General features: G+C 48.3%; 1 protein-coding gene across 8 annotated transcripts in view; it reads left to right on the plus strand.

The window, feature by feature from the left end:
- The window catches only part of Gatad2a (GATA zinc finger domain containing 2A), a 97877-nt gene that overhangs the window by 35148 nt on the left and 36737 nt on the right, over window positions 1-25992 (plus strand). For 6 of the 8 annotated variants that reach the window (XM_052752696.1, XM_052752697.1, XM_052752701.1 and 3 more), the window contains exon 2: window positions 16106-16207. The exons of the other annotated variants lie outside the window; for them this stretch is intronic. The gene's annotated coding sequence lies outside the window, so the exon portion shown is untranslated. The remainder of the gene's footprint in view (window positions 1-16105; window positions 16208-25992) is intronic. 8 annotated transcript variants of the gene reach the window in all.

Below are 25992 nucleotides of genomic sequence, written 5' to 3' on the forward strand. Positions count from 1 at the left end.
CCAAAGCAAGCAAACAAACAAAATCCATGGACAAAGAATAGCCTAAGCTACAGTTATAGTCCTGGAGTACAGTACAGCTCAGGCTTTTCATCAGCACACTATGAAGTGACTGGATGGAACAAAATGGGATTCTCTGAACAGAGCTGCTTAGCTGGCAGGCTGGGATAATGGGAACACAGATGTGACCAAGTGGCCCCAGTTCCTGCTTAGCTGCCTTTTGGGGTTGTTGGGTCACTGTTGAGCACTTACACAGGAGAACCTGAAGGTGTACCTGCACAGGACTGTGTGTGCTTCTGTGAGGGAAGCCCTGGTTGGCAAAGGCTGATTGGTGCTCCCGTGGCCTTGGGTTTGCCTGCCTGAATAAAAAGTGGGGGCAGGTGTCCGAGACACAGTGGGCAGATTGGTGGTGGTTAACTGGAGCCAGAGACTAGGGCACTTTGTTTGCTTAACAACTGTTAGGAGTCTCTTCCAGGTTCTGCCCTGCTGAGCCCTGGGATCCTGTGATAGGTAAGGTGGCCCTCAAGTACCCTAAGATAGGAAGGACAGTGGGAGCCTATTTAGAATGGCAGTTGAGTGGTGACTGGAGCGTAATACAGATTCCAAGATTGGGTCCTGAGTTTTAGGTATATAGAACTGGTGGTTAGGCAGGGATGGAGGAACCTGGGTCCTAGAGGGGCTAGATGTGAGTGAGATAGCCCATAGCTCTGGGTGGCCTTTTTCTGCTTTGTTGCCCTGAGTGGACATGTGGTGAGCCCATGTGACCATCTGCATGCACCCTTGTGAGCTCAGGGAGTAAGTTTGACCCTGGAGAAGGTGTGTTTGGAGTCTAGTCTGTATTCTGTACTCCTCCCCAGACAGTAGTGCTTTGGGCAAGGTGAGAGTGTAGGGATAGTTAAAATAATGTCAGGCCACTTGGATATGCAGGAACAACCTGCTCTGTTTTTCTGACTAGGAAATAGTAGGAGGGACAGGTGGATACAAATCAGAAGAACCCAGACCTTTCCTTAGCTGGGAAAAGAACTTTCGAGCAATTTCGGGGTCTAGGAAGAGACTTGGGTATGATACTAGAGCCCCGAGAGCTGGTTAGGAGCTCATGTGTTCTAGATTCTGAGGCTATTCAAGCTTGGAGGATTTTAATTTTTTATTTATGTAATTTCTTTTTTGAGACAGGTCTCATGTAGCCTAGACTGACCTGGGACTTGCTATGTATTTAGGGCTAGCCTTGAACTCCAGATCTCTTGCTTTCGTATCTTAGGTATTGGGATGACAGGAGTGACAGTCTCATAAGAGCCCAGACTGGGCTCAAACTCAGGGTCATCCTGCTTTAGCCCTCCATGTGTGAGCCATTGTACTTGGTGTCCGATTTGAGTTGGAGCCTTTTCCAGAAAGACCCAGGGAAGGGGCTAATATGGTGACTTGCCAGATAAAGATGCTTGTTGCCAAATCTGGCAGCCTGAATTCCATACCTGGGACCTCCATGGTGGAAGGAAAGAACTGACCTGCACATGTGAGCTGTGACATGCTCATGTACACCTCTCTGCTGCAAAAAAAAAAGAAGGAAGTGGGGCTAGACAGATGGCTCTGCAGTTAAGAGCACTTGCTTTCCTTCAGTGCACACACATAAGACCCAGAGCTTAAGATACTCGGAGCTGGAGAGGTGATTCAGTGGGGGAAGCACTTGCTAAGCAGGCCTGAGGGCCTGAGTTTGAACCCTCAGCAGGAGCAGTGTCTAATCCTAGCACTCACTATGGGTGATGAGATGGAGACTGGAAAGACTCCTAGTGCACACAGCCAGCTAGCCTGCCATAATCCTTGAGGTGGAAGGTGAGACTGATGCCATTTCTGACCTTCACATGTATGCCACGGCACACTCGTGCCTGCATTCACACATACTTAGTCACTATTTGTGTGCACATGTGTACACATACAATAATTCCTCTGAAACATGTTATTCTAACAGCTGTTGTAATGTTTTTCATGAACTGAAAACTCAGATGGTTTTGAGTTTTGGCTCTTCTGGAAGGCTTGAGAGGTAAGATGGGAGTTCTTCCCAGGATACTGGCTTGCAGATGGGGAGGGGATGTGGTTTTTGGTAGCAGACTTAGGTCAAAATGACTTAGCATGTAAATGATCACCAGGTCCCTCTCAGGGTCCTGCTTGGAGGCTGGGGTGGGAGTGAGGCTGTGCTGTGCTCTGGTAACCACCACTTATCCTGAGAAGTTCTTTGTACCTAGCAAATAACTTTTTTTTTCTTTCTTTTATTTATTCATTCATTCACTTATCTATTTCCTTCCTTCCTTCCTTCTTTTTTCTTTTTTTTTTTTTTGGAGATAGAGTCTCTCTGTGTAGCTTTGGAGCCTATCCTGGAACTTACTCAGTGTAGACCAGGCTGGCCTCGAATTCACAAGAGATCTGTCTGCCTCTGCCTCCCAAGTGCTGGGATTAAAGGCTTGCGCCACCACCGCCCACCACTGTCTATTTTCTTGAGGCAGGGTCTCCAGGTTTATCTTAAACTTTGGATTCTCATGCCTCAGTTTCCTACCACTCTGGCTGCATAACATACTTTGTGTGACCCTAATTGGCTCCTGTGGTGTATTGAGCTCGGTGTATGTATATGTTGGAGATGAAGGTAAAGGTGACTGTTGGCTTATGAACCAGCCTGGGATTTGTCTGTGAAGTCTTTAAACCCCTACCCTCTGCTTGTAGGCAGTCAGGCAGGTACTCCAAAGATAGTGTTTTGTTAGGCTGGTGGTTGTGGTTGGCTGTGCTCCTGGGACTCACCAAGGTTTTAAAAGAAAAGGTGAGGCTTGATCTGCAGCAGTCCCTGAGTCTGCCTGGAGGCCCCCAGATCGTGTAGGTGTGCACAGGGAATCTCTGGAAAGTTGGGAAAGGGTTAAGTCAATGTGTATGTTTAGGAGAGAACTCTTAGGTCTGATATACATGTCTTAGTATGAGAATGTTTTCCCAGCTGTGAGACAGTCTACAAGTCTGATTGTGCCCGGTGCTACAGTGGTTCAGATCTGTGACTTGTCCTGGGCTATGGAGAGCCTGGGACTAGGGTCCCATCAGAGTCAGGAATAGAACCCAGGGCCTCAGGTGCAGAGCACTCTCTCTACCACTGTCTACACCCGAGAGACCTAGGCAGTGGCTTTGACTTCTTAGCTTCATGAAGATTTCTCACCTGTCAAGTGGGGTGTCAAGGGAAGTACCTCATGGGAAAGGGTAACAGTGAATGGGACCTTGAGGGTCATGATGGCTTCCTAATGGTGGGTGGGTGTTGGTGGTACCTCCTGGGTATGATGGGAGTAATGCTGGCAGTTGCTGGCCTGGAACTCAGAGTAATCCGCCTGCCTCTGCCTCCTGAGAGCTGGGATTAAAGGTGCTGCTGCTGCTACTGCTGCTACTGCTGCTACTGCTGCTACTGCTACTACTGCTACTACTGCTACTGCGCCGCCACCCGCCAACACTTTTGAGTGTTTCAAAAGCTACCAGCATATAGACCTTAGTCACTTGTTAACTATTTTGGGTTGCCAGCCTGGTAGATAGATCCTTGAGGTTCCTGAGGGTACAGGTCTGTCCAGCTGCCTACAGGCACCAAGTCCTGGGATTGTGGAGTTGCTAAGGTCCTTCATTCCTCCAGAGGTGGTGGTTAAAGGGAGAACAATCTTACTCTAGACTCAGATCTGCCTGTGGCTGTTTCTTAGACTTTCTTTTTTTTTTTTTTTTTTTATAAATAAGCTTTTGTGGGACAGTGAGGAGGCTCAGTAGGTAAAGGTGCTTGCTGCCAAGCCTGATGACTTGAGTTTGATCCCTGGGTCCCACATGGTGAAAGGAGAGAACCAACTCTACAGAGTTGTTCTGTGACCTCCGTGTATGCCTCCACACTGAAATAAAATGATTGGAGTCCCAGGCAGCTGGAGGAGTGGCTCAATGGTTAAGGGCACTGGCTACTCTTACAAAGCACCTGGGTTTGGTTTTCACCACATGCATGGTGGCTCACAACCTTCTGTAACTCTACTTCTAGGGGATCTGATGCCCTCTCTGGCATATGTGGGCACCAAACACACATGTGGTACACAGATGTACAGGGAAAACACCCATTCACATAAAATAAAATAAACAAAACAAAACAAAAAACATGCATTGGGAGGCAGAGACAGATCTTTGTGAGTTTGAAGCCAGCCTGATCTATTAATAGTGAGTTTCAGGCCAGCTGTGGCTATATAGTGACACCCTGTCTTGAAAATAAATGAATAAATAAAAGTAAAGGTTGTGTGTGGGGCAGTTTGTGCATGCACATGCAGGCCAGCTCTGATTGTCTTTTTAAATTCTGCCTCATCTTAAAATATTCTGTCTGGGTGTGGAGGCACATGCCTTTGATCCCAGCACTCATAAGGCAGAGACAGGCAGATCTCAGTGAGTTTTAGGACAGCCAGGGCTACATCATGAGACCCTGTTTTAAACAAAATCTTTAAATTATATTTTTGTGCATGTGCATGTGTGCGCTGCCACATTTGCACACACGAAAGGTCAGAGGACAACTTGCAGGTACAGGGCTTAAATTCAGGGTGATAGACTTTGGCTAGTGCCTTTGCTTTGGAGTCGTCTTGTGGGTCTCACCTTTTGTTTGAGAAAGGTTTGCTTGCTGGGCCTGTAGCTCCACTGACTTGGCTGACTGCTGACTAGTGAGCCTCAAGGAGCCTCAGGTCTCCACCTCCCCAGTGCTGGGCTAACTAGCACCTCACCTGGTTCTGTGTGGTTGCTGGGGATTGAATTGTTGACTGACTGTGCCCTGACTAAGCCGTTCATTGCAGGCCCTCCCTCCCTTCTCTGTCTGTCTGTCTGTCTGTCTTTCTTCAGGTTCTCACTGTGCATCTCTGGCTTGAACTGCCTCTACATATCGAGTGCTATGATTAAAGACCTGTGCTGTGTCACCACACCCAGCTTCCTTCCTTCTCTCTCTCTGTCTCTCTCTCTCTTTTGGCAGAGGCTTATGTACCTCTGACTGGCCTTGAACTCTCGAGGCAGTCATCCTGTCTTAGCCTTCCAGGTATGCACCACTGTACTTGACTTTATTTATTCATTTTTAATTTGAGATAGGGCCTGGAGAAATGGCTTAGCAACTAAGAGCCATGGCTGCTCTTGGCAGAAGACTTGGGTTTGATTCTAGCATCCACATGGTGGCTCACAACCAAAGTCCTAGATGGTCTGATTGATGCCCTCTTTTGACCTCAGTCACACACATGACATACAGGCAGAAAAAACATCCATAAAATAATAAAACTTTAAGACAAGGTTTCACTCTAGTTCAGGCTGTGCCTCTCAACTCGTGGAGGTCCCTGATGAATGCTGCAGTTGTAGGTAGCATCACCATGCCTGGCTTTTGCTCTGAACCTCTCTTTCTTGAAAAGACAGGCAAAACCAGTGCCAGAACACAGTGTAGTGTAGGCTGGGGCCTCTCCAACAGTCACTAATTACTGTGTTAGAAACACAGCCTCCATGCTGGACTCTGCCTATGGGATAGGCTGCCTTGGTGCTCGGGATTCCAGGCTGAGGATGGGCTTATTGATGCTCTTGTTTTTCCTTTCCCTGTCATTACTTCATGGGGGATAGGTTTGTCTTGTCCCCCTTACATGGAGTTAGATGTGTTGGCCCTCTGGTCCAGTGCAACATTTTGCACACAGGCTTCCAGGAGATTTGGGGTGCTCAGAATTCCATTTAAGGGAAGAATGTGGCCAAGATGAAGTGGTCTTCTCCATCCTCCTGGCTAGTATCCTGGGCTTCTCTTGCTTCTGCTGTAAGGTGATGCTGGAACCAGGTGTCTCCCTAGGGAATTGGAGTGCTGAGGTAGGCCAGGGCTAACCAGGCAGACAAGGTCCAAGGTGCTTGAGTGCTATTCTTAGGTCACCAGCCACAGGCTTTCCTGGGCCTTTTTTCTGCCATGCATTCTGTAAATGGCAGGGACTAGTTGATGCTGGAGCTTGTCTGGGGTGTGATCTGATAGGAAGCAGGCCCTAGGTCCCCCTTTGCACTGTGACATACATCCCTGTGCATGCATGGTCCTGGAGGATTCAGTGACACAAGTAGCTCAGCTTTGAAATTATGTGATGTGGCTCAGATCCAATGGTATGTGCTGTTTCCCACCCAGGAAGTCCCTGGAATAAAAGTCCTTGCAGATAGAAGGCAGTGATGGGTGCCAGAGCCTGGGGCAGGGACAAGTACTAGGTGTGGTTTCACCTTTACAAGTTCTGTAAACTATGATAGTGTTGGTGTTTTACTATTATTATTATTATTATTATTATTATTATTATTTTTACACTTCATTACATGTGTGGGCATGGGAGAAGTTCAGAGGTCATCTTTCAGGAGTTGTAGTTCATGGAGATTGAACTCAGTTTGTCAAAGCTTGGCAGTCTACTGAGCCTTCTCACTGGCCCATGTAAACATTTTTTAATGCTGCTGCACTGTACACTTAAAAAAAGGTCAAAGTAAGCCTGACTTGGTTCGAGGTAAAACAGGGCAACATCCATACTGTGGGTTTGAGGCCAATCTGAGCTATGGTATGAGACCCTACCCTGCCTCCAAAGCAAGGAAAGTTAGATAAGAATTTACCTTGTATGCATTTGCTGTCCGGAAAAAATATGACCTCAGAAATAACCTGTAACTATGATAACATGGATCTGTCCTTCACTGTTTGGGAAGATACTACAGCATACACATTGGAGGCCTGGCTTGTGTCAGCTGCTGCGGTATTTACAAAGTGCATATGGGTCTAGAAGGTTCATTGTGACATCATCTCAGGTGTAGAGTGTTGGAGCACAGAAATTCCTTGGAGTTTCTTTATTTAACTCCTGGAGGCGCAGGACCTGGATACGCTTCCTCCAGCTTGGTGGGGTGACCCTAGAGCTCCTGAAACCACCAGGGAATATTGGGGAGTGTCTGAGGTCTCTCAGCTGCCCTGCTTTGGGGGGGAGGTCCTCAGGTATTCATCCTTTTTCCTGTAGCTGTTTGTCAGTGCATCTGGTAGTTGGAAGTATGACACATACTGGTGTGATTTTTGCAGAGGGCAGCTGGGGGAAAACTGTCCCTACATTTCAGGCTGAGTCCTAAGTGGCCTCAACAAGTGGCCCTTGAGCAGCACACACCAGCAGGACATCTATAATTCAGCTTTCTGCCAACAACAGCTCCCTGGAGGTAGTTTTAGCTCCCGCAGGGCCAAAACTTATTCTCAAGGTTGCTACCCTCTTCCACTGCTCAGTGGGGCTCTCCTGGGTTTCTGACGACTGACTGTAAGTCTAGGTTCCCAGCAGCTTGTAGAACCCTGGGAAACTTTCCTCGCCATTATGGGTGTTGGAATGTTGGGAAGGACTCACTAGGCAGCCGCTCTCCAGGAACTTCCTGTGTCCTGTTGTCTGGAAGCTTCCAGAGCCCTATGGGTGCCTCCGGAGCCTCATAACAGAGGTGCAATTGTTGACACTATTGGTACTGGGGGCCCACTAGCCTCCAGCCCCTCTCTTTCCCTTCTCACCCAGGGACTGAGTGGGCAGCTAGCTGACGTATCATTCACTAGCCAGCATGTGAGCCTCCTACATGACAGGGGCACTTTGGAGATCCTAAGTAAGGACTTTGAGAGCTGTGTGCCAGGAAAGGGGTGGAAAAAAAGGAGTTAGGGGGTGGGGGCAGTTCCAGATTCCTGGCAGAGAAGCCATTTCCTCTTTTTCTTGTCACACTTCCTTTAGGTGTCTTTGACAAGCTTTTCACATACCGAGCATCTCAGTGCTGAGCACTTCAGACCTTTCTGAGGCCCAGAGACCCTGGGCTCTGCATATTCAGCATGCAGGTCTTTGCACTTCCCACCTGCTGCTTGGACGTTGGGAGGAGCATCCACGTCCAGATAGGCGCTGAGACGTTTTGAGGAATGGCATTAATCACAGTTGCCAAAGTAAGAAGTAGTGGTTTCCTGTGGAGGTCTTGCCTGAAGCTGGGGCTGCCACTTGGTCTGCAGCACATTTCTGAGGGGGCTCCAGGAGGGAGGTGGGCTCAGAGGGCTGTGGGTCGTCAAGCCACAGCTGGCCGGAATTGCTTTTGAACCTTTAGGATGGCCAGTAGGGAAGGAGGGTATGTATGATGAAGGTTCCTGCTTCCCAATCCATGAGATGACAGTTGGGGGTTCAGGGTGGGGTACTGTACCTTTGCAGTAAGAAGGGATGGGGGTGCTGGTTAGGGTCTCAGTAGGGACCACTTGCCTACTATGCAAAGCAGAGGCTCTGGGGTCCATATCTAGCATTGTGGGGGAGGGGAGAAAGAAAAGAAAAAAAAAAGGGAGTGTGTATAGTATGCCAACCCCCAGTACTGAGACAGCGATGAGTTCCCAGCAGTCACAGGGAGGAGGCTTTTCTAGACTCAAGGCTGGGCCTCTGGGACCTTCAGCTGTGAGAGAGGCTGAAGCAACAGCTGCTCTCTGGGAGGCCCAGGCTCATGCTGGGGGTTGGGGCCCACATGGCTGCCTCCTAGCTTTGGATTCTAAGGAAGGACAGAGTTAGTATTTATGACTGTTTTTGCCTCAAATGTGTGATGGAAACATTGTTTGTGGGTGCTGACAACATTGTAAGGGGACCAGGACATGGTCTCAACCGTGTCGCCACATTCTGATCTACCTAACCTGGTTGGGGAGTGAGTGCTTGCTTTAATGACAGGGACTTGCATCAGAAATGGCAAGATGTAATGAGTGGGCTTCTTTGCATGGCAGTGGCATGGGCAAAGGCTGGCAGTGCAGACAGGTGGGCAGGTCTGAGGAGTGGGGGAGAGGCAGGCTTACTGGAGCTGTGATAAGGTGTGTGTGAGTTTGTGCATGAACATATGCGAACCACCATAAGGTACTGTGAGGTGTGTGTGTGTCTGTCTATCTGCCTTCAGGGGACATTACGGAGGCTGTGTTGGCTCTATTAGGAGAGATGATCCATCCTCTATCAAAGCCTTTGTTACCATGGGTAAGGGGAGGACAGGGTGAGCCAGCCTCAAGGCACAAACAGGCTGGCAACCCAGTGGGTGTCAGGATGTGAGATGGTGGGCAGGAATCTACCACCGTTCTCATCCCTAGTGCCAGTTTGGGTTGCCAGGGGACGGGCTGTACGGCCAGTTTCCCCACTGGCTCCTTTGCTCTCCTGGGACTGTTTCTTCAAGTCTCTAGTCTGCCTAGTCCAACCTGCCCCTGGTTCTTGGGGACGTGGGTAATGAGGTTTTATACCCTGGGGAGAGCAGGTATTGCTCAGGTTCCCTGGGGGTGCTCTTTGCTGTTGTGACTGGGGTCGCTCTGCCCCTTTCCTGAGCAGCTCCACAATGCTCAGTGATTGTAGAGGTAAGGTTTCCTCATTACTATTTGAGACAGTATTTTTGGCTTTACTCTGTCATGCTGTAGGCAGACATAGCCAGAGGGAGCATTGGTTGTGGCTGTATCCCAGGATAACTGTTTGCTTGAATGTGGGTAGCAGGCAAATAGGGTGCTGACCCCCAATTTGTAAACTGAATGTGGACTGGAGCAGAACTCAAGTGACGGAGTACATACCTAAGTGTGTATATTGCTAGTACTCTGGAGGCGGGGCCAGTTGGAACTCTTGAGTTCAGGGCCACGGGGTGGGGTGGGGGGGTGGGGTGGGGGGGCTATATTAAGAATTAGGAAGCAGGCGGTGGTGGTGCATGCCTTTAATCCCAGCAGAGGCAGGTGGATCCAGGGGAGGCACCAAAACTACACAGAGAAACCCTGTCTCAAAAACCAAAAAAAAAAAAAAACAAAAAAAAAAACAAAAACAAAAACAAAAAAAAAAAAAAAAGGAGCCAGGCCTGGTGGTACAGTGCCTTTCTTTAATCTCAGCACTTGGGAGGCAGAGGCAGGTGGATCTCGAGTTCAGGGAAGGCCAGCCTGGTCTACACAGCAAATACTACACAGAGAAACCATGTCTCAAAAAACAAAACAAAAAAGAAATTATGATTTTTGTCTAGCTGGGTGTGGTGGCATGCATTTAATTCTATCACTTGAGAGGCCATGGCAGGCTGATCTGAGTTCCAGGAGTTCTATGTAGTGAGGACATACACAGTGAGACCTTGTCTTGGGGGTAGGGGTGAGGTATCTGTCTTGTCTCAAAAAAAAAGGAAGACAATCTTTGGCTTGAGGTAAATTCTTCTCCATCTGCCAGCACCATGGTGCCTCCTTTGAAGCTCCACTAGTGCCTGCCTTGGTTTCTCCCTTTTTGATGTTATGAGTTCCACTTCTTGATGATTTGGTGGTGTGGTTGCTAGGAACCACAGAGGGTCCTGGTGAGCTTTGTGAAGATGCTTGGTTTGTGCAGAGCAGGTGGACTTGGTCTGGAAGGGGCAGAGACAGGAGCAATGAGAATTGCTTGGTTTTTGAGTCTGTCATGATGACACAAGGTGGCAGATGTTTGGGTGCAGACTGCTGAGGTGTCAGTGAGGTCAGGTGGTAGGCAGAGAGTAGAGGGGTACACTCATGCAGGGCCAGACCAAGGCAGCCAGCCCTTCCTTGTCAAGTACCAGTGTCTCCAGAGACACCTCCTGTGTTGGCCATTGTAGCCGGAAGGTTTCTCTCGGGTCCCACCTGGCCCTGTGGTCCTACAGCCACTTATAAAATAATCATTCAGGTAGGTCTAGTCCCCTCCACAAGGGAATCCGTGACCGATATGTAGAACTGAATTGTATTGCAAAATAAATTAAAATAAATTAAAAAAAAATAATCATTCAGAGGCTTAATATTATTTACAAACTATATGGCCAATGGCAGCTTTCTTTCTAGCTAGGTCTTTCATCTTAAATTAACCCATTTCTATTAATCTATGTTTTGCCATATGGCTGTGGAGTTACCAGTCTGCTGGCATCTTCAGAAGCGGCTGGTGTCTCTCCTCTCCTTTCTTCTCTCCTTATATCTGCTTGGATTTCCCACCTACCTCTAAGCTGCCTTGCCATAGGCCAATGCAGCTTTATTTATCAACCAGTCAGAGCAACACATATTCACAGCACACAGAAAGACATCCCACAGCAGGCCATGAATGGTCTCCAGACAAACCTTAGGGGTTTGCCTTTGTCCTGGAGTTGAAAGGGAGCAGCATCCTTTAGGCCTTGCCCCAAAGGACCAAACGACAACAAAAGATGGGGCAGCCACAGTGCCAAGGCTTGATTTTATGTGCATGACCACGACTCCCATGGCTGTCTTCCTGTTAAGTGTGGTTTTTCTCCAATTAGGACACAAGATCAGCGTGGGTTATAGGAGAGGTGGTGTGTGTGAGAGTGGAGGACCCAGGTGCAGGGTTAAAGCCAAACCATAATGATTTATCAGGGGAGGTGAAGAGTCTCCCATGAGCTGATAATTGTGCACTTAAGGATTACTTAATATTGTTTTACATGTATGGATTTGACATAAAAATAGCAAAGCTTTTTGAACCTAGCTAGTGAGGTGCAGTTGTGATCACATGATTCCCTTTAGTTTCAAGAAGTGCTCCTTGTTGTAGGAGTGCTAATTGGGCTCTGCTGGGTCTGCACTCACTCCTGTGAGATTCGCATTGATTGATGGAGGGCTGTGTCCTGGGCTCCCCAGACTGGCTCCATCTCCATCCCAGTCAGATGTTCTAGGTTCCTGATCTGAAGCCAGGCAAAGTATGACTACAAAGACTGTGTGCCTCACTGCTGGGTGGAGGTGGAGCAAGGATGCCTTTCTGGAAAACTTGAGCAGACTGGACTGGGGACTACTGGTAGATACAGCAGTAGAAGCAGCAGGTAGCTGATGATTCCAAACACCTCCAGAACAGGGACTCCTGGAATGTGGTGAGGTTGTTTGCGGTAAGCATTTATTAGATTTTTAAGTGTCACAGTGGCCTGGTAGTTATGTTTAAGGTCTTTTTCATTTTAGAGTGGAGATTAGGAATTGATGTTTATTTTTGTTATTTTGGAGCTAGTATATTGTTTGGTTGCCCAGGTTGTTGGCTCAACCAATCTTGCCTCAGCCTCCTGTATACATGTGACTGCAGGTGCAGGTGTACCTATCTCTTGATGACCTGGATTTGAGATTGCATCTTCTCAGGTTTTGTTTCATATGTGAAATGTCCACAGTGGGAGGGTGCTTGGTGTATAAGGCTGGGACAAAGGCTAAAAATGAGATTCATTTGGGTGGCTCACTGGGCTGGTCTCTGGGTTATGGAGATGATGGTGCTTCGTGTCTAGTTAACTGTTATACATTGATTGATGGATTAAAGAGTGTGTGCTTGTGTGCATGCAGGCATGTACACTCGTGTGGGTCGCCTTCTGAGAATCACCTCTCCTTCTACCATGTGGCTCTCAGGGATTGAACCCAGGTCGTCAGGCTTAGTGGTGAGGGCCTTACCTGCTGAGCTGTCTTGCTTGTCCAGATGTTCAGAAACATGCCTCACCTTAGCAGAGAGAGACAGAGTGGCTGAAATTCCAGACATATTTAATGTCAGAACTAGCAGGATTGAGCTAGGGAGGGTAGTGTATACCTCTGATAACAACAGGCAGAGGTGGGATGATAGCAGTAAATTTAATGCTAGCTGGGGGCTATACAGAGAGATATTTTAGGTTAACTCCTGAAGTTCAGTGATCTTCCTGTCTCTGTCCCTGTTTTGAGATTGTAAGAGTACGCCACTGTGCCCCGCTTCTTTATAGGGTGCAAGCCCTCACACTTGTGTGACGAGCACTTCTGCCACAGCCATGTGCCCATGGAACTTTCTGATGGCAAATGCATCAGATTTGTAGGTCAACTGGGAAGAGAATTTGTACCTTCTTGCCATAAATAAGGGATCCCTTTCCGTTTGTTTTATTTACTTTTGTGATGGAGCCCAGACAGGCCTAGTGCACAAGCTCTCTGCCAGAGCTACACCTCAACTCTGTTTTATTTTTTTGAGACAAAAATCTCTGTCTTGTCCTAGATAGTCAAGCCATCTTGCCTCAGTCTCTGGTGACTGCAGTGTTTTTTTTTTTTTTTTTTTTCCTCTCCTCTTGTCCATCATGTTTCTCATCCTCTTTTAAACAGATTCTGTTGTGGCCTTAACTTCTGACCGATTGATGTGACTTTGTATACTGATGGCCCCATAACTCACTGTGGTAAGGGTCCTACTAAATCAGACAGTCACAAATTGAGAACATCCAAGCAGGGGTTGGCAAGGTAGCTCAGCCGGAAAGTGTGTTTACCCACCACCTGACTACTTTACCTAAATTTGATCCCTAGAACCTACATGGTGGAAGGAAAGAGCTGGCTCTTGCAAGTTTTCCTCTGACCTCTAAGCAGTTTCACTGCTTCCTCTCCTGGGCGTGGAACTGTAAGCTGGAGGTGTGGACAGGGCCACCGACCAGGGGGACAGGACCAGGCCATACACTGCTAGCCTGGGAACAAGTTGACACTCCTTACTGAAAGGTGGCTTCTGCAGAAGCTGTTGGCTTTTGTTCCATGTTAAAGTTGAAATCCTCACAGGGTGGCACTGTCTGTGCCGGCCTTGATCCTACAGAGACAGGTGCTTGGGCTACAATAGGGCTTCCTGCCCCTTGCAGAGAGACAGGCAAGTGAGGGTTAATAGCATTCATTAGATTTCCCAGCCTGAACTGAGCCAAAAAGTCAGGCCCTGGTAGTGTCTGTGTCAAAAAGGGCCTTACATGGGAGGGGCCTTGTGCTCCTTGATATGCAAAGTTCTCTCTACATTCACTCCTGGCTTTTCTAGGCAAGTTTTCCTAAGAGAATATTTCTTACACCCATGAGCCACAAGTTACTGGACCTAGTTTAGCAATAAAGATTTCATTGGGCGGTGGTGGACCACGCCTTTAATCCCAGCACTTGAGAAGCAGGGGCAGGCAGGTCTATGTGAGTTCCAGGACAGCCAGGGCTACACAGAGAAACCCTGTTGCTGCGTTTATCTAATTATTCTTTAACAATAGAAACTTGGCCAGGCGGTGGTGGCGCACGCCTTTAATCCCAGCACTTGGGAGGCAGAGCCAGGCGGATCTCTGTGAGTTCGAGGCCAGCCTGGTCTACAGAGTGAGATCCAGGACAGGCACCAAAACTACACAGAGAAACCCTGTCTCAAAAAAAAAACAAAACAAAAACAAAAACAAAAAAAACCCAAAATAAATAGATAGATAGACAGACGGATAGAAACTCGGGGGTCAGAAATTGGGTAAGAACCTGAATGAACATAGAAGCGGCAAAGAAGCGACCAGTGACTGTTGTGTTGTGTACCCCCCGCCCCACCCCCATTCCTCCATCCAAAAGGAGCTGAGACCCTTTCTCAGCCCTGCCCTACTTTATGTGTCTGCCTGTCTTCAGTCCTCCAAAACCTCTATGGTTAATTTTAGTCAGCTAGTAGCTTAGCTCCGCCCTCTGATTCAAAGCAAATTTTATTGGCAGTCTTGGGAGCGTCAGAATGTGATCAAAATAGCACACAACACCCTGTCTTGAAAATAAACAATAAAAAGGGTTGTGGTAAAGGTTTCTTGCTGGGTGTGATGGGGCAAGCTTTTAACCTCAGTGCTTAAGCAGAGTCAGGCAGATCTCTGAGTTCTACTCAGCCAGAGTTACATAGTAACCATGTCTTACAAATCCAAAACTAACTAAACAGAAAAGATTTCTTTTTAAAAATTGTGTCTGGGGTAGCCGGTGGCTGTGGCACACCCCTTTAATCCCAGCACTCTGGGAGGCAGAGCCAGGTGGATCTCTGAGTTTGAGGCCAGCCTGATCTACAGAGTGAGATCCAGCCAGGACAGGCACCAAAACTACGCTGAAAAACCCTGTCTCAGAAAAAAAAAAAAAAGTGTCTGGGTGTTTTACCTGCATGTATGTGCCTGATACCCAAGGAGGCCAGAAGAAGGTGTTGGATCCCCTGGAACTGGAGTTACAGAAGGTTGTGAGCTGCCATGTGGGTACTAGGAACCTAACCCTGGACTTCTACAAGAGTAGCCAGTGCTCTTAACTGCTGAGCCATTTATTAAATTAAAAAAAAAAATACTAGTTTCTTATTAGAATGTTCTCCTGATAGTCATGTGGGCGCGCGCGCACGCGCGCACACACACACACACACACACACACACACACACACACACACACACACACAGAGAACAGAGGTGGTATGGATGCTGGGCAAGCCACATGCATAAAATTGTGAGAGTGGGACCCAGCCTGATAACACAGCCTCCGGGGCCTGTGATGAGCCACTCTTCCGTGACCTTGGACTACATGTCTCATCTGCGTGGCAGGCAGTCTCTTTCCTGTGCACTTGTTGACCCCTGGGGTTGAAGGTAAGCTCCTTAGTTCAAGGGTGAGCGTGGCTGTCCTGGGCACCGTGCCTTCCTCTTCCTCAGGGACAAGCCTGGACTTCTGCAGTGGTGGTGGTTCAGAGAGGGAACCTGGCTGATCTGGGAACTGGACTGGTTTCCTGAGTATCAGACACATCAGGTCCCTGTTTTGTAAAGTGGGGTCTGCCCTAAGGCCGCCGTCCCCACTGGTCAGCACCTGTGCCAACCCAATCTTACTGTTCTGTGACTCCTGGCTTGCTGTGAGGATAGCCCTCAAATCACTTAACTTTGTGTTCTGGGTGTTGGTGGGAACAATCTGTTGTCATGCTTGTTTTTGTTTTTGAGACAGGATTTCTCTGTGTAGTTTTGGTACCTGTCCTGGATCTTGCTCTCTAGACCAGGCTGGCCTCGAACTCACAGAGATCCACCTGGCTTTGCCTTCCGAGTGCTGGGAATAAAGGCGTGTGCGCCACCAACACCAGGCTTTTTTTGAGCTTCAAAGACAGGTCTGGGATGTTGTTCACAGGTTACTCCTCCCCTCATGTCCACTAGGCCTTAGCAATTGATTTCCTTGTCTGGCTTCTGTTGTGGAAGGCAGCAATGGCTTATTTCACTATTCTTGTTCCTATGACTGAAGGCATTTTCTTGTATCATGGGTGCTTGAGACAGAACCAGAACCTAGGACCTTCCTTACATTTGGCAGACTCTCTGCTGAGCCACACCCTTTCACTGGAAACGTTTGAAATTGCCCAGGTTTCCAACCCTTCTTTAGAACTCAGTGTTTTTCTGTCTTTTGGTTTAGGTTGGCCTGCACATTGAGCCAGCACGTCCACATAAGTTGCCTTTTGACAGAGCTGTGGCCATGGCCGCATAGTAGGACCAGCGTCCCAGACCCTGAGGCCAGGTGAGTGCTGGGGACTTGCATCTATGAAATGGAAAGCTGGCTCAGGTAACCTCCATACACATAATGGAGTCCTGCTTGGGAAGAGAAGGCAAGTCATACCTGTGAGATCAGGTATGACACTTGAGCCTCGGGGTAAAGACACCATGTTCATTGCTCAAAGGCCTAAAGAAGGGGGACCAGAGGGTAACCTTTGACCTCCAGCTCTCTCGCCTTCTAAATGGCTAGAATTGTTCTTTAGTCACTGCCCAGCACTTACGTGGAAACTTCAGCTCTGCAGAACACAAAAGGGCCAGAGCTCCACATGGGGAGGAGGACATTTCTGTTCCCATCAGGACCTGGTAGTGACACTTCGGCTCAGGGCCATGTACCTGTAAAAGAAGGAGGGATTGAATGGCATCCTAGAAGTAGGACAAGCCTCACAACCTCCTAGGACAGCTCCCTCCTTTTGCAGACTGTAGCATGCAGCTCGTGTCTTGTCAATGGCTCATCTCCACCCGATGGCATCTAGTTGGCTACTGTGTGAGACTCGGCTGCTCTGACATCCCTGCTATGCTGGACACAGGCAGGCTGTGACAGTGTTAGCATTAGTGTGGGAGGCCAGCTCCCACCTTTTCCAGGGTTCCTATGAGGAGGAGAGAGGGATAAGATAGATATAGGTAGAAAGATAGCAAAGAGGAGAAAGAGAAACACAGGATAGCTTCAGGAGGGCCTGGGTCAATACCCACCAACCTCAAGGTTTTATTCAAAAGGGCTTTTTATAACATGCCAAGGGGAAAGGCAAAAGACCTCCCCCTTGCAAGATCAAAGCATACCATTTAGCCAAGTGTAGACCTTTCCAAACACCTGGTAACCATGCCCGTTGTCAAATCATCCCATTGTGCAACCCTGCTGGGTAAAGCAAGCTCAGATTCTCTGACCCTGAGTAATTTGGGCCTGTACAGGTTAGGGGCTTGTTCTATTTTTAATTTTCTCATTTTAATTTATATGTGTGAATGTTATGCTTGCATTGTTGTGTAACACTGGCATGCCTGGTACCTGAGGAGGTCACAAGTGTCATCGTGTTCCCTGGAACTAGAGTTAAGGATGGCTGTTAACCACCATGTGGGTGTTGAGATTTGAACCTCCACAGGGCAGTGGTCGCACACGCCTTTAATCCCAGCACTTGGGAGGCAGAGCCAGGTGGATCTCTGTGAGTTCGAGGCCAGCCTGGTCTACAGATCAAGATCCAGGACAGTCACCAAAACAACGCAGAGAAACCCTGTCTTGAACCCCCCCCCCCCCGGAGGGGGGGGGGGGAGAGAGAGAGAGAGAGAGAGAGAGAGAGAGAGAGAGAGAGAGAGAGAGAGACACAGAGGCCCTCTGCAAAAGCAGGAAGTGCTCTTAACCTTTGAACCGTCTCTCCAACTTCATATTTTGTGTTTTTGGACAGGGTGTCACCGTGTAGTCAAGGCTATCCTTAAACTCACCGTGATTTTTTGCCTTAGACTCCCAAGTGCTCAAATTACAAGTATATACCACCAGCTCTGGCTTGTTTCTTGAGAGAGGGTTTTATTATGCAGCCCCAGATGAATTTCAGGTAATCCTTCTGCCTCTGCTCAGGTTTTAGTTTATATTTTCTGGGGTGTATCTTGGTTGAAATAGTAGGTCACACTCACCTTTTATTGCAGCTGGGGTCTCTTGGTTCCTGGTTGTCAGTGCACTAGGCAACTCCTGCCCATTGCCGAGGTGTACACAGACCACATGTGCACCCCAGCAGGTCCTTCTCCTGCTCAGATTCATGGACAGGTGTTTGTCCTTGAATCTCTCTTGCTAAGGGGTCTTGTTTGTTTGGTAGGGATGATGCTCACTCATGTACAGGGTGTTACAGATCTTAAGGAGTGGCTTTAGAAAAGCATTTGCTAGCCCCTCCGAGGTGGCTCATGCTTTTAATCCCAGCACTCAGGAGGCAGAAGCAGGTGGTGAGTTTGAGGCCAGCCTGGTCTACAGAGCTAGTTCCAGGAGAGTCAGGACTACACAAAGAAAACCCTGCCTCCCCCACCTCCCCCCCCCCCCCCAAAAAAAAAGAAAGAAAAGCATACGCTTCCCAGAGAAAGTAGTACAGATGTGGCCCTTGGCCACAGCACGATCAGCATTTTCTTCCTGCTAAGGAGAATTGTGCATGTTGCAGAGTCCCTGAGATGGCTTTGCTGGAAAACACCCACCTGTCGGTTCTGGCTGTTCCTGTGGAGGGCATAAGGTCCTACCTGCATCACAGTGTTTACCCTAGAACCATTCCCAAAACTATCCTGTGGGCCGTGGGAAAAGATTGCGACAGGAGCTTGTTACTGTGCCAGCACTGGGGTGAAGGAGGTGGGGATGGCCCTGTGTTCTGTGTGACAGTTTCTAGGTAGAGACAAAAGGAGATGAAAGAAGCAGAGACAGTCCTGACTGGAGCGTCCCTTGTGCCAGCTCCTGGGTTCTGTCGTTTGTCCTTAGTCCCACACAAAACAGTATGAATCCATTTCCTAAGGAAAGGTGTGTGTGCATTTGTTCTTAAAAATTTCACTATTGCATGTGTATGACATGTGTGCTGTTGCAGGCATATGCATACCATAGCAGGGTGGCCATCAGGTGTTGTTTTTCTCCTGCATTTTTACATCAGATGACAGTTTTGTAAAGCTGGTTTTTGGAGTCACATTTTTGGTTTTAGGGTAAAAATGCATATTTTTTTTTTCCTGTCAGATACTGTAGAAGAAACAAATGCCTCTAAGTACCAAAAGAGAAGCGCAGAACTTGAGTCAAACTTGAGATCACTGACTTCTGAATCTGCATTGGGAACATGGCAGTTGTGTCAGAAGGGCCCACACCAGCATCTCAGATCAGGTGGGGTAGGTGGTTGCCAGCGAGTTAGATGTGGTGGTAGAGTACTGGCTAGTGAGACCCTGGCTTCATCCCAAGGAACACAACACAGTTCATGGTGAGCCAGGTGCCAGATCTCAGCTCCTTGGAAGGCTGAAGCAGGAGGGCCATTTGGGTTCAGGAGTCTAGGAGCAAAGTAAGACCCTGTCTCTAAGTAATTAAAAACATAAAAAGTCTCCAACTCATATCAGTGCTCAAAGAAAAAGAAGCTGATCAGTCCCCAGTTCCTTTAGAGGATGTTGGGGAGCCAGTGGGGTTTTATATGTGGAGGAGATGAAGGCATATATGCTGCTTCTCTAGGCTGAACTTGCTGGCACCAGAATGCAAGGGGGAGGCCCATTAGCATGGACTACAGAACCTGTGTCCCTGTGGGTTGGTTCTTGTTTTTTTGAGACAGGGTTTCTGTGTAGTTTTGCGCCTGTCCTGGAACTCACTCTGTAGCCTAGACTGGCCTCGAACTCAGAGAGATCTGCCTGGCTCTGCCTCCCGAGTGCTGGGATTAAAGGCGTGCGCCACCACCGCCCGGCTGGTTCTTGTTTTTATAGACAGAGTTTTTCTGTATAGACCAGACTAGTCTCAAACTCATGATTCTCTTGCTGTGGACATGTGTCGTCATAGCATCACTACTTGGTGGGTGTTCTGGAAATTTTCCATAACAGAAAGTTTAGGGCCAGCAAGATGGCTCAGTAGGTAAAAGCACTTCACCATAAACCTCGGGTCTGTCCCCCCGGAATCTCACAGTGGTCCATCTGTGGACTGTGAACTCCTGAATCTTATGCCTCAACTTCAAGCTGGACTTTGGCTGAGTATACTGTGAGAGTATTTTAAGTGTCTTTTAGAATTAACTCTTCGATTTTAAAATTGTTAGTGCTGAGGCCACTCCTCATAAATACGTAGTATAAAATAGTAGGAGTATGTTTAGGACTGTTTCAGACGTTGTTGGAATTCAGTTCTAATCCTAAGCCAAAAATTCATTTAATGATCTTTGTAAAATTCAAGCCAGCAGCTCAAATACCAGTTTTGTTCTTGTTCTTGTTTTCTTTTAAGCCAGGGTCCCATCAAGTAACTAGAACTCACTGTGTAGTTCAGGCTGGCCTCAAATTCTAGGTCCACCTGTCTTCTCTACAGTGTAGGATTAAAGGGCATGTACCACCATGTCCAATTCTTAGTCTTCTCTTTTTTTTTTTTTTTTGAAGAAAATGCCCTCACAGACTTGCTTATAGGCCAGTCTGGTAGAGGCATAGTCTCTCTCTGTCTCTCTCTCTCCCCTCTCTCCCCTCTTCAAGAAAGGGTTTCTCTGTGTAGCTCTGGCTATCCTGGAACTCACTTTGAGACCAGGCCTGCCTCTGCCTCCTGAGTGCTGGAATTAAAGGCATGTGCCACCGCTGCCTGACTCATTCTTTAGTTTTTTTTTTTTTTTTTCTTCGTTTTTCGAGACAGGGTTTCTCTGTGTAGCTTTGTGCCTTTCCTGGATCTCGCTCTGTAGAACAGGCTGGCCTCGAACTCACAGAGATCCACCTGCCTCTGCCTCCCGAGTGCTGGGATTAAAGGCGTGCACCACCACCGCCCGGCTCATTCTTTAGTTTTTGAGACAGGATCTTAAATGTTGACCTATGGACTGAAGAGGACCACAGCTTCCTCCAGCGTGGATGCTCAAGAGTGTATTGTCCCATGCATGTTCTACAGGCTGCACTCTCAGATATTGGCACATTTACTGGGACAGGCTCAATCAATCCTGTGTGTGTGGTAAATTGCTGTGGCCCTCTGGTTCCCCCTGAGAGCTGCCATGGCTGGTTTGGTGGTTTCAGACTTTGGAGCTGTACTTGATCAAGCATCTTTCCTTAAGAGCTGGTTTGTGTTACTGATCACAGGCCCAGACAGCTGCAGCCCCTGGGGTTGAGTCCCTCCAAAAACAAAAAAATCACCCAGATAAAATTGACATTCTCACCATTTCAAAATGTGGTATCTGGTAGCATTAAAATAGTCACAGTATTGTGTAATTCTCTGTAATTCCAGAACATTTAAAAATTTTATTTTTGTATATGTGTGTGTGTGTGCGCGCGTGCCCATGTGCTCTGTGGGTGGGTGCTCAAGGTCAGAAGAGGGCAACTCCCTGGAGCTGGAGTTGACAGGCATTGTGAGCTTTCTGTTAGTCATTTGCATGGCTTCAAGAAATGTCTAGTCAAGTGTTCTCTTAATTTTTGAATTGATATGTCATTTTGTTCTTCCTTGATATTGTGGGGCTTCTGTGAACTCAGACATTCTAAGCAAGCTCCCTTGACTGTCCACAGCCATAAGAAATTATCCTCTGTCTGAAGATGTTTTAGATATCAGTCCTTCATGAGGAGATTTTGTCTGTTTCACTGTATTTTGTTTGTTTTTTCAGAGTTTTTCTGTGTAGCCCTGACTGTCCTGGAACTAGATCTGTAGACCAGGCTGGCCTTGAACTCACAGATCTGCCTGCCTCTGCCTCCTAAGTGCTGGGATTAAAGGTGTTGTTTGTTTGGTGTTTTTTTTTTTTTTATATAGTGACAGTGTCTCACTCTGTATTTGGACTCACAGCAGTCCTCCTTTTTCAGATCCCAGTGCTGGGATTACCTATGTGGTAATACACTATGCCTGGCTTGGTTTGGAATTTCTAGATGCCTTGCTCTGCTGTCCGGGCTACTTGTAGAGTACTGGGCTGCAGAAGTGTCACATGGCCTGCTGGCTTCTGTGGGCTTTCAATCGTTATCTTCCTTCTTGGCATGAAGACACTGGCTTAGTTTACAAGAGGGGACTGAGGGAAAGCAAGCTTGCTTCTGCTTCGTTTTCAGTTTGTTTAGTGAGTGTGTCCATCTAGTGCCTCTTTTGTGCTGAGCATTGTGCCTGCCCTGGGCCCAGGTGGCACAGAGGTGTCTCCTGTCCTCGGGAGAGGGTGGGAATATGTAAACAGGTGAACATAGAGATAGAAGCTGCAAGTATCAGTTGAGACCTGGTGGAAGAGCCCTGTGGGCAGGGAGGAGGAGTGCAGAGCTAGCCTTTCCATTGGGATGCTAGGGTGTGGGGCAGGGTGGAGTGGTGGAGGGCACAGAGACTGCAAGCTTTTTGGTCAAGGCCAGGGCTGCTGCTTTTTTTTTTTTTTTCCTCAGCATGATCTGACTAAAGATATACTTTGATTTTGTTGGTTTTTTTTGTTGTTGTTTGTTTTGTTCTGTTTTTTCCAGTACAGGGTTTCTTTATGTAGCCCCAGCTGTCCTAGAACTCGCTCTGTAGACAAAATTGGCCTCAAACTCAGAGATCCAACTGCCTCTGCATCCTGAGTACTGGAATCAAAGGTGTGGGCCACCACTTTCTGGTTGAAGATACACTTCTTTGATTACCTTCTGTGTGATACCTCATGTGGCAGCTCAGCTCTGTGGGCTGGAGGTGTGTGTAGGAGGAGTTGGCTGTACACAGGCAGGAAAGTAGTAAGGGTTCTGACCTGATTCTCCTTGTCATGGACTGTGGAACCTCCTTTTTTCTTAGAAGTGGGTTTTACAACCCCCCTCCCCACCCCGGGCCTCCTGCAGGGAAGAGCTGCAGTCAGAAGCACCATGGCAGAGGGTGCCTCTGTGAAAGGGACATGGGACACATCTTGGTCCCTTGACTTTTGCTCAGTATGTCCTCTAGGGAACATTTCTTCTGACCCTTTGGGGACTTCCTGTGAAAACCATCTGTCCTTCCTAGGCAGCAGCATGGATGAAGGGTCAGGCTAGGTCCTACAAGAGGGTTGGCCTGCCTGTAAGGGTCTTGGGCTCCATTTCATGGTGTTAGCAGTCTCAGGCTGAAGTGATGGCTGTGGCCTGCTCATGATACCTCAAATCTAGGCCTTGGGTTACTACATAGCTCTTAGTTTTCCCTCACATGGCTATGCTGGGCAGCACATTCCTCTTCCTGGGCTGCAGGCCAGCAGAGGACACAGCTTGAGGTTGGGTGCCCATGTGGGAACACTCCTATCCTGGCCACAGACAGACATACTGGGGACAGTAAGGACTCTTGAGATCCCACATGTGTTGATACACATACTAGTGAGTATTGGGAGTGTATACATGCATGTTTGTACATGTTGAGCAAGGCTGCTGTATGCCACTGACTGGGCATTCAGGAGCTGAGGATGCATAAGTGTCTGATGTTCCTTTCTGTCCTCTGTTTATTGTCTGCTGTCTGTCCTGTGAGATCTGATGCTCTTTGGTCAGGCATCTTGTCTGGGACTCTATCCCTCGCCTTGCCACTTTTGGTGTCTAGATGCAGCGGAGTGCTCCTTGGTCAGGTTTCAGGAGCCTTCAAGTAGTTGTTGGATAGAAGCACCTGTGGGTCACATGTCTTGTTTTTTTAAGTCTGTCCCCTAGTACCTATATTGCCCTCGAACATTGGACTAGGTGCCTCACTAGGTTTGAAGTGGAGTGCTGTTACTCAGCTAGGTAGGTCTAAGAGTTTTGAGGAGAGTAGCAGAACTGACTGTACCTAGTGTAGACTTTCAGTGCCCAGTGACTTCCTTCTGGGACCTATGTCTGTAGTCGGAAGTTTTCCTGTGTCCCACCTGGTCCCACAGCCACTCAGACACAAGTAAACACACAGAGGCTTATATTAATTATGAACTGGATGGCCTGTGGCTCAAACTTCTTGCTAGCTAGCTATTATAATTTAACCTATTTCTATTTATCTATAAATTGCAACATGGCTGTGGCATTACTGGTCTGCTAGCATCTTGCTGTTCCTTGGGCAGTGGCTGGTGCCTCCCCCCCACTCTGCCCTTCTTTTTTCCGTATCTCCTTGGATTTCCCACCTGCCTCTAAGCTGCCTTGCCATAGGCCAAAACAGCTTTATTTATTAGCCAGTGGGAGCAACACATATTCACAGCACACAGAAAGACATCCCACAACATCTGTCTTTTCCCTCAGGACCTTCCTGGGAGTGGAAGCCAGTATGATTCCTCATCCTCCTGGATCTCTCCATCCCCCACCCCCAATGCCTGATTAATAATCTTAGGATTTCACTGATGCATGTGGTCCCTACCTGAGCTTTAGATGCCCTGGAGACCTGTCCTGATCCTGCAGCTGCATCTTACCACAGGGCCTCCATGGGCCATAGGCCTCCAGACACTTGACTGTAGTACGTTCGGGTTCTACTGTCTCCCCGTACCCTCACAGGGTCATCCCTGGAGCTCTTGGCTGAGCTCTGCACTGGAACTGGGTTAAAGTTTCATTCTCTGCAGCAGTTGTATTTGTAGCGTGTTACTTCCTTGTCTGAGGGCCCTCTGCCTTTAGAGTTACACATGTGTGAGGTTTTTAGGATAGGCTGAGGCCAACCCTGGAGCTAGCTGCTTGTCTGCTCTTTTCAGAGACTTACTGAAGCCTTGGTCCTGGGTTTGTGTTGAATTTGCTGGTTGCAGGTCCTGAACGCTCGCTCTGCCTCTGGGTAGATCTGCTCTGGGCTGTGTGGGGAAGTGGGCTGTTGACCACTGTGTTAGAGGACCCCAGAGCTGCGCTGCTGTTGCTTTTCTCTGTGTGGTTTTGTCTGGGAGAAACACTAGCTTAGGTGGCCTGAAGGCTGTGGCCCATCATGGCACATAGTTTTATTTGGACACAGCCGTGCCCGCTGGAGTATGTGCTGTCAGGACCTCAAGACAGTCCTGCCACAGAGAGGACATGACCCCAGACACCAGAGGTCCTGGACTGCTCTCGCTGGACTGCTTCCCCTGAAGTCCAGAAAAGCTCTCAGTGAAACTTACCTACAAGTGCACTGCAAAATGCCACCTCTGCTCATGCCCATCCCCTCCCTGGGTCCCACGGCCCACCATGACGCAGCAAGCTCAGGTCTCCCCAAGGCAAGAGTTAGAGTCTCTGTGACATGGGTGTGGGATTTAGCTGTTGTAGCCCATTTGTCATATTGATTCGTCACCATATTTTCTGTCCTTTGAGTGGAGTTCTGAAAGGTGGTGTCTTTGGCTCCTTTTGCCCATAGGCCTACGTGTTTGCTGCCTGATTTCACATCCTAAGTGGCTTAGAAGAACACTGCAGCTGTAGGTGTGTTTTCATGACACTTGGTGGAGTTGAAATGCGTTTGTGCTGTGTGTGTCCCAGTAGAACATATCCAGCTTAAGGTACACTCACTCCTAAGGTGTTCTTGGTCCCTGGAACCTGCAGGGTGATAGGGGAATGCTTTCTACAGGGCTCTGCCTAGAGCAGTGCAGACTGCAGTCCTTGCATCCTCCCACTCTCCAGGTAACTCCTACCTCACCTGGCTGAGCCTCAGTTTTGCCCTTTTAAACTGGGGGCTGGTGATCACATTCAATCTTACAGGTGGTTGGTGGGGATGACCTTGGGGATGCTACTGGGTAAAGGCTCACTGGGTGTTAAAGAAGACCCTGCCTTCATGTTAACACAAAAGGAGACACAGAGTGTTTGGGTGGGGCCCAGGGGTCTTACCAGCCCCAACCCCAGAGAGAAGTCCACATCTCCACATCTGCTCATTCATTTAGTTAGTGCCTGCTGGGCAGAGAGAGAGAGAAGTTGGGGGGGGGGGGGGGAGGGAGAGGGAAAGGAAGGAGAGGGAGGGGGGGGAGAGAGGGAAGGAGAGGGAGGGTTTCCTTTGCCAAGCTAGGGACACACCAAGGACATTGTCTCTTAGAGAGACAAAGTACATTCTGAGCTGCTGCTGCTGCCTACCTTCTTATAAACCATCTTTATGTGAAACCCTTTAGTCACCCTTTGGTGCTGGAGTCCCCCCTGGCCTGACCACCTCGTGGCCTGGTGTCAGTGGCCTACTCCCTGATCACTGTTCAGGGAGTTTTGGTTTTGTCTAGGGTGGCTGCTCCACCTTCCTGGCCTCAGATGTGTACAGTAGGGTGCACAGCGTGCCTGAAG

Source organism: Peromyscus californicus, unplaced genomic scaffold (genome assembly GCF_007827085.1).
Source record: "Peromyscus californicus insignis strain IS unplaced genomic scaffold, ASM782708v3 Scaffold_23__1_contigs__length_62951481, whole genome shotgun sequence".
In the NCBI taxonomy this organism is placed as follows: Eukaryota; Metazoa; Chordata; class Mammalia; order Rodentia; family Cricetidae; genus Peromyscus; species Peromyscus californicus.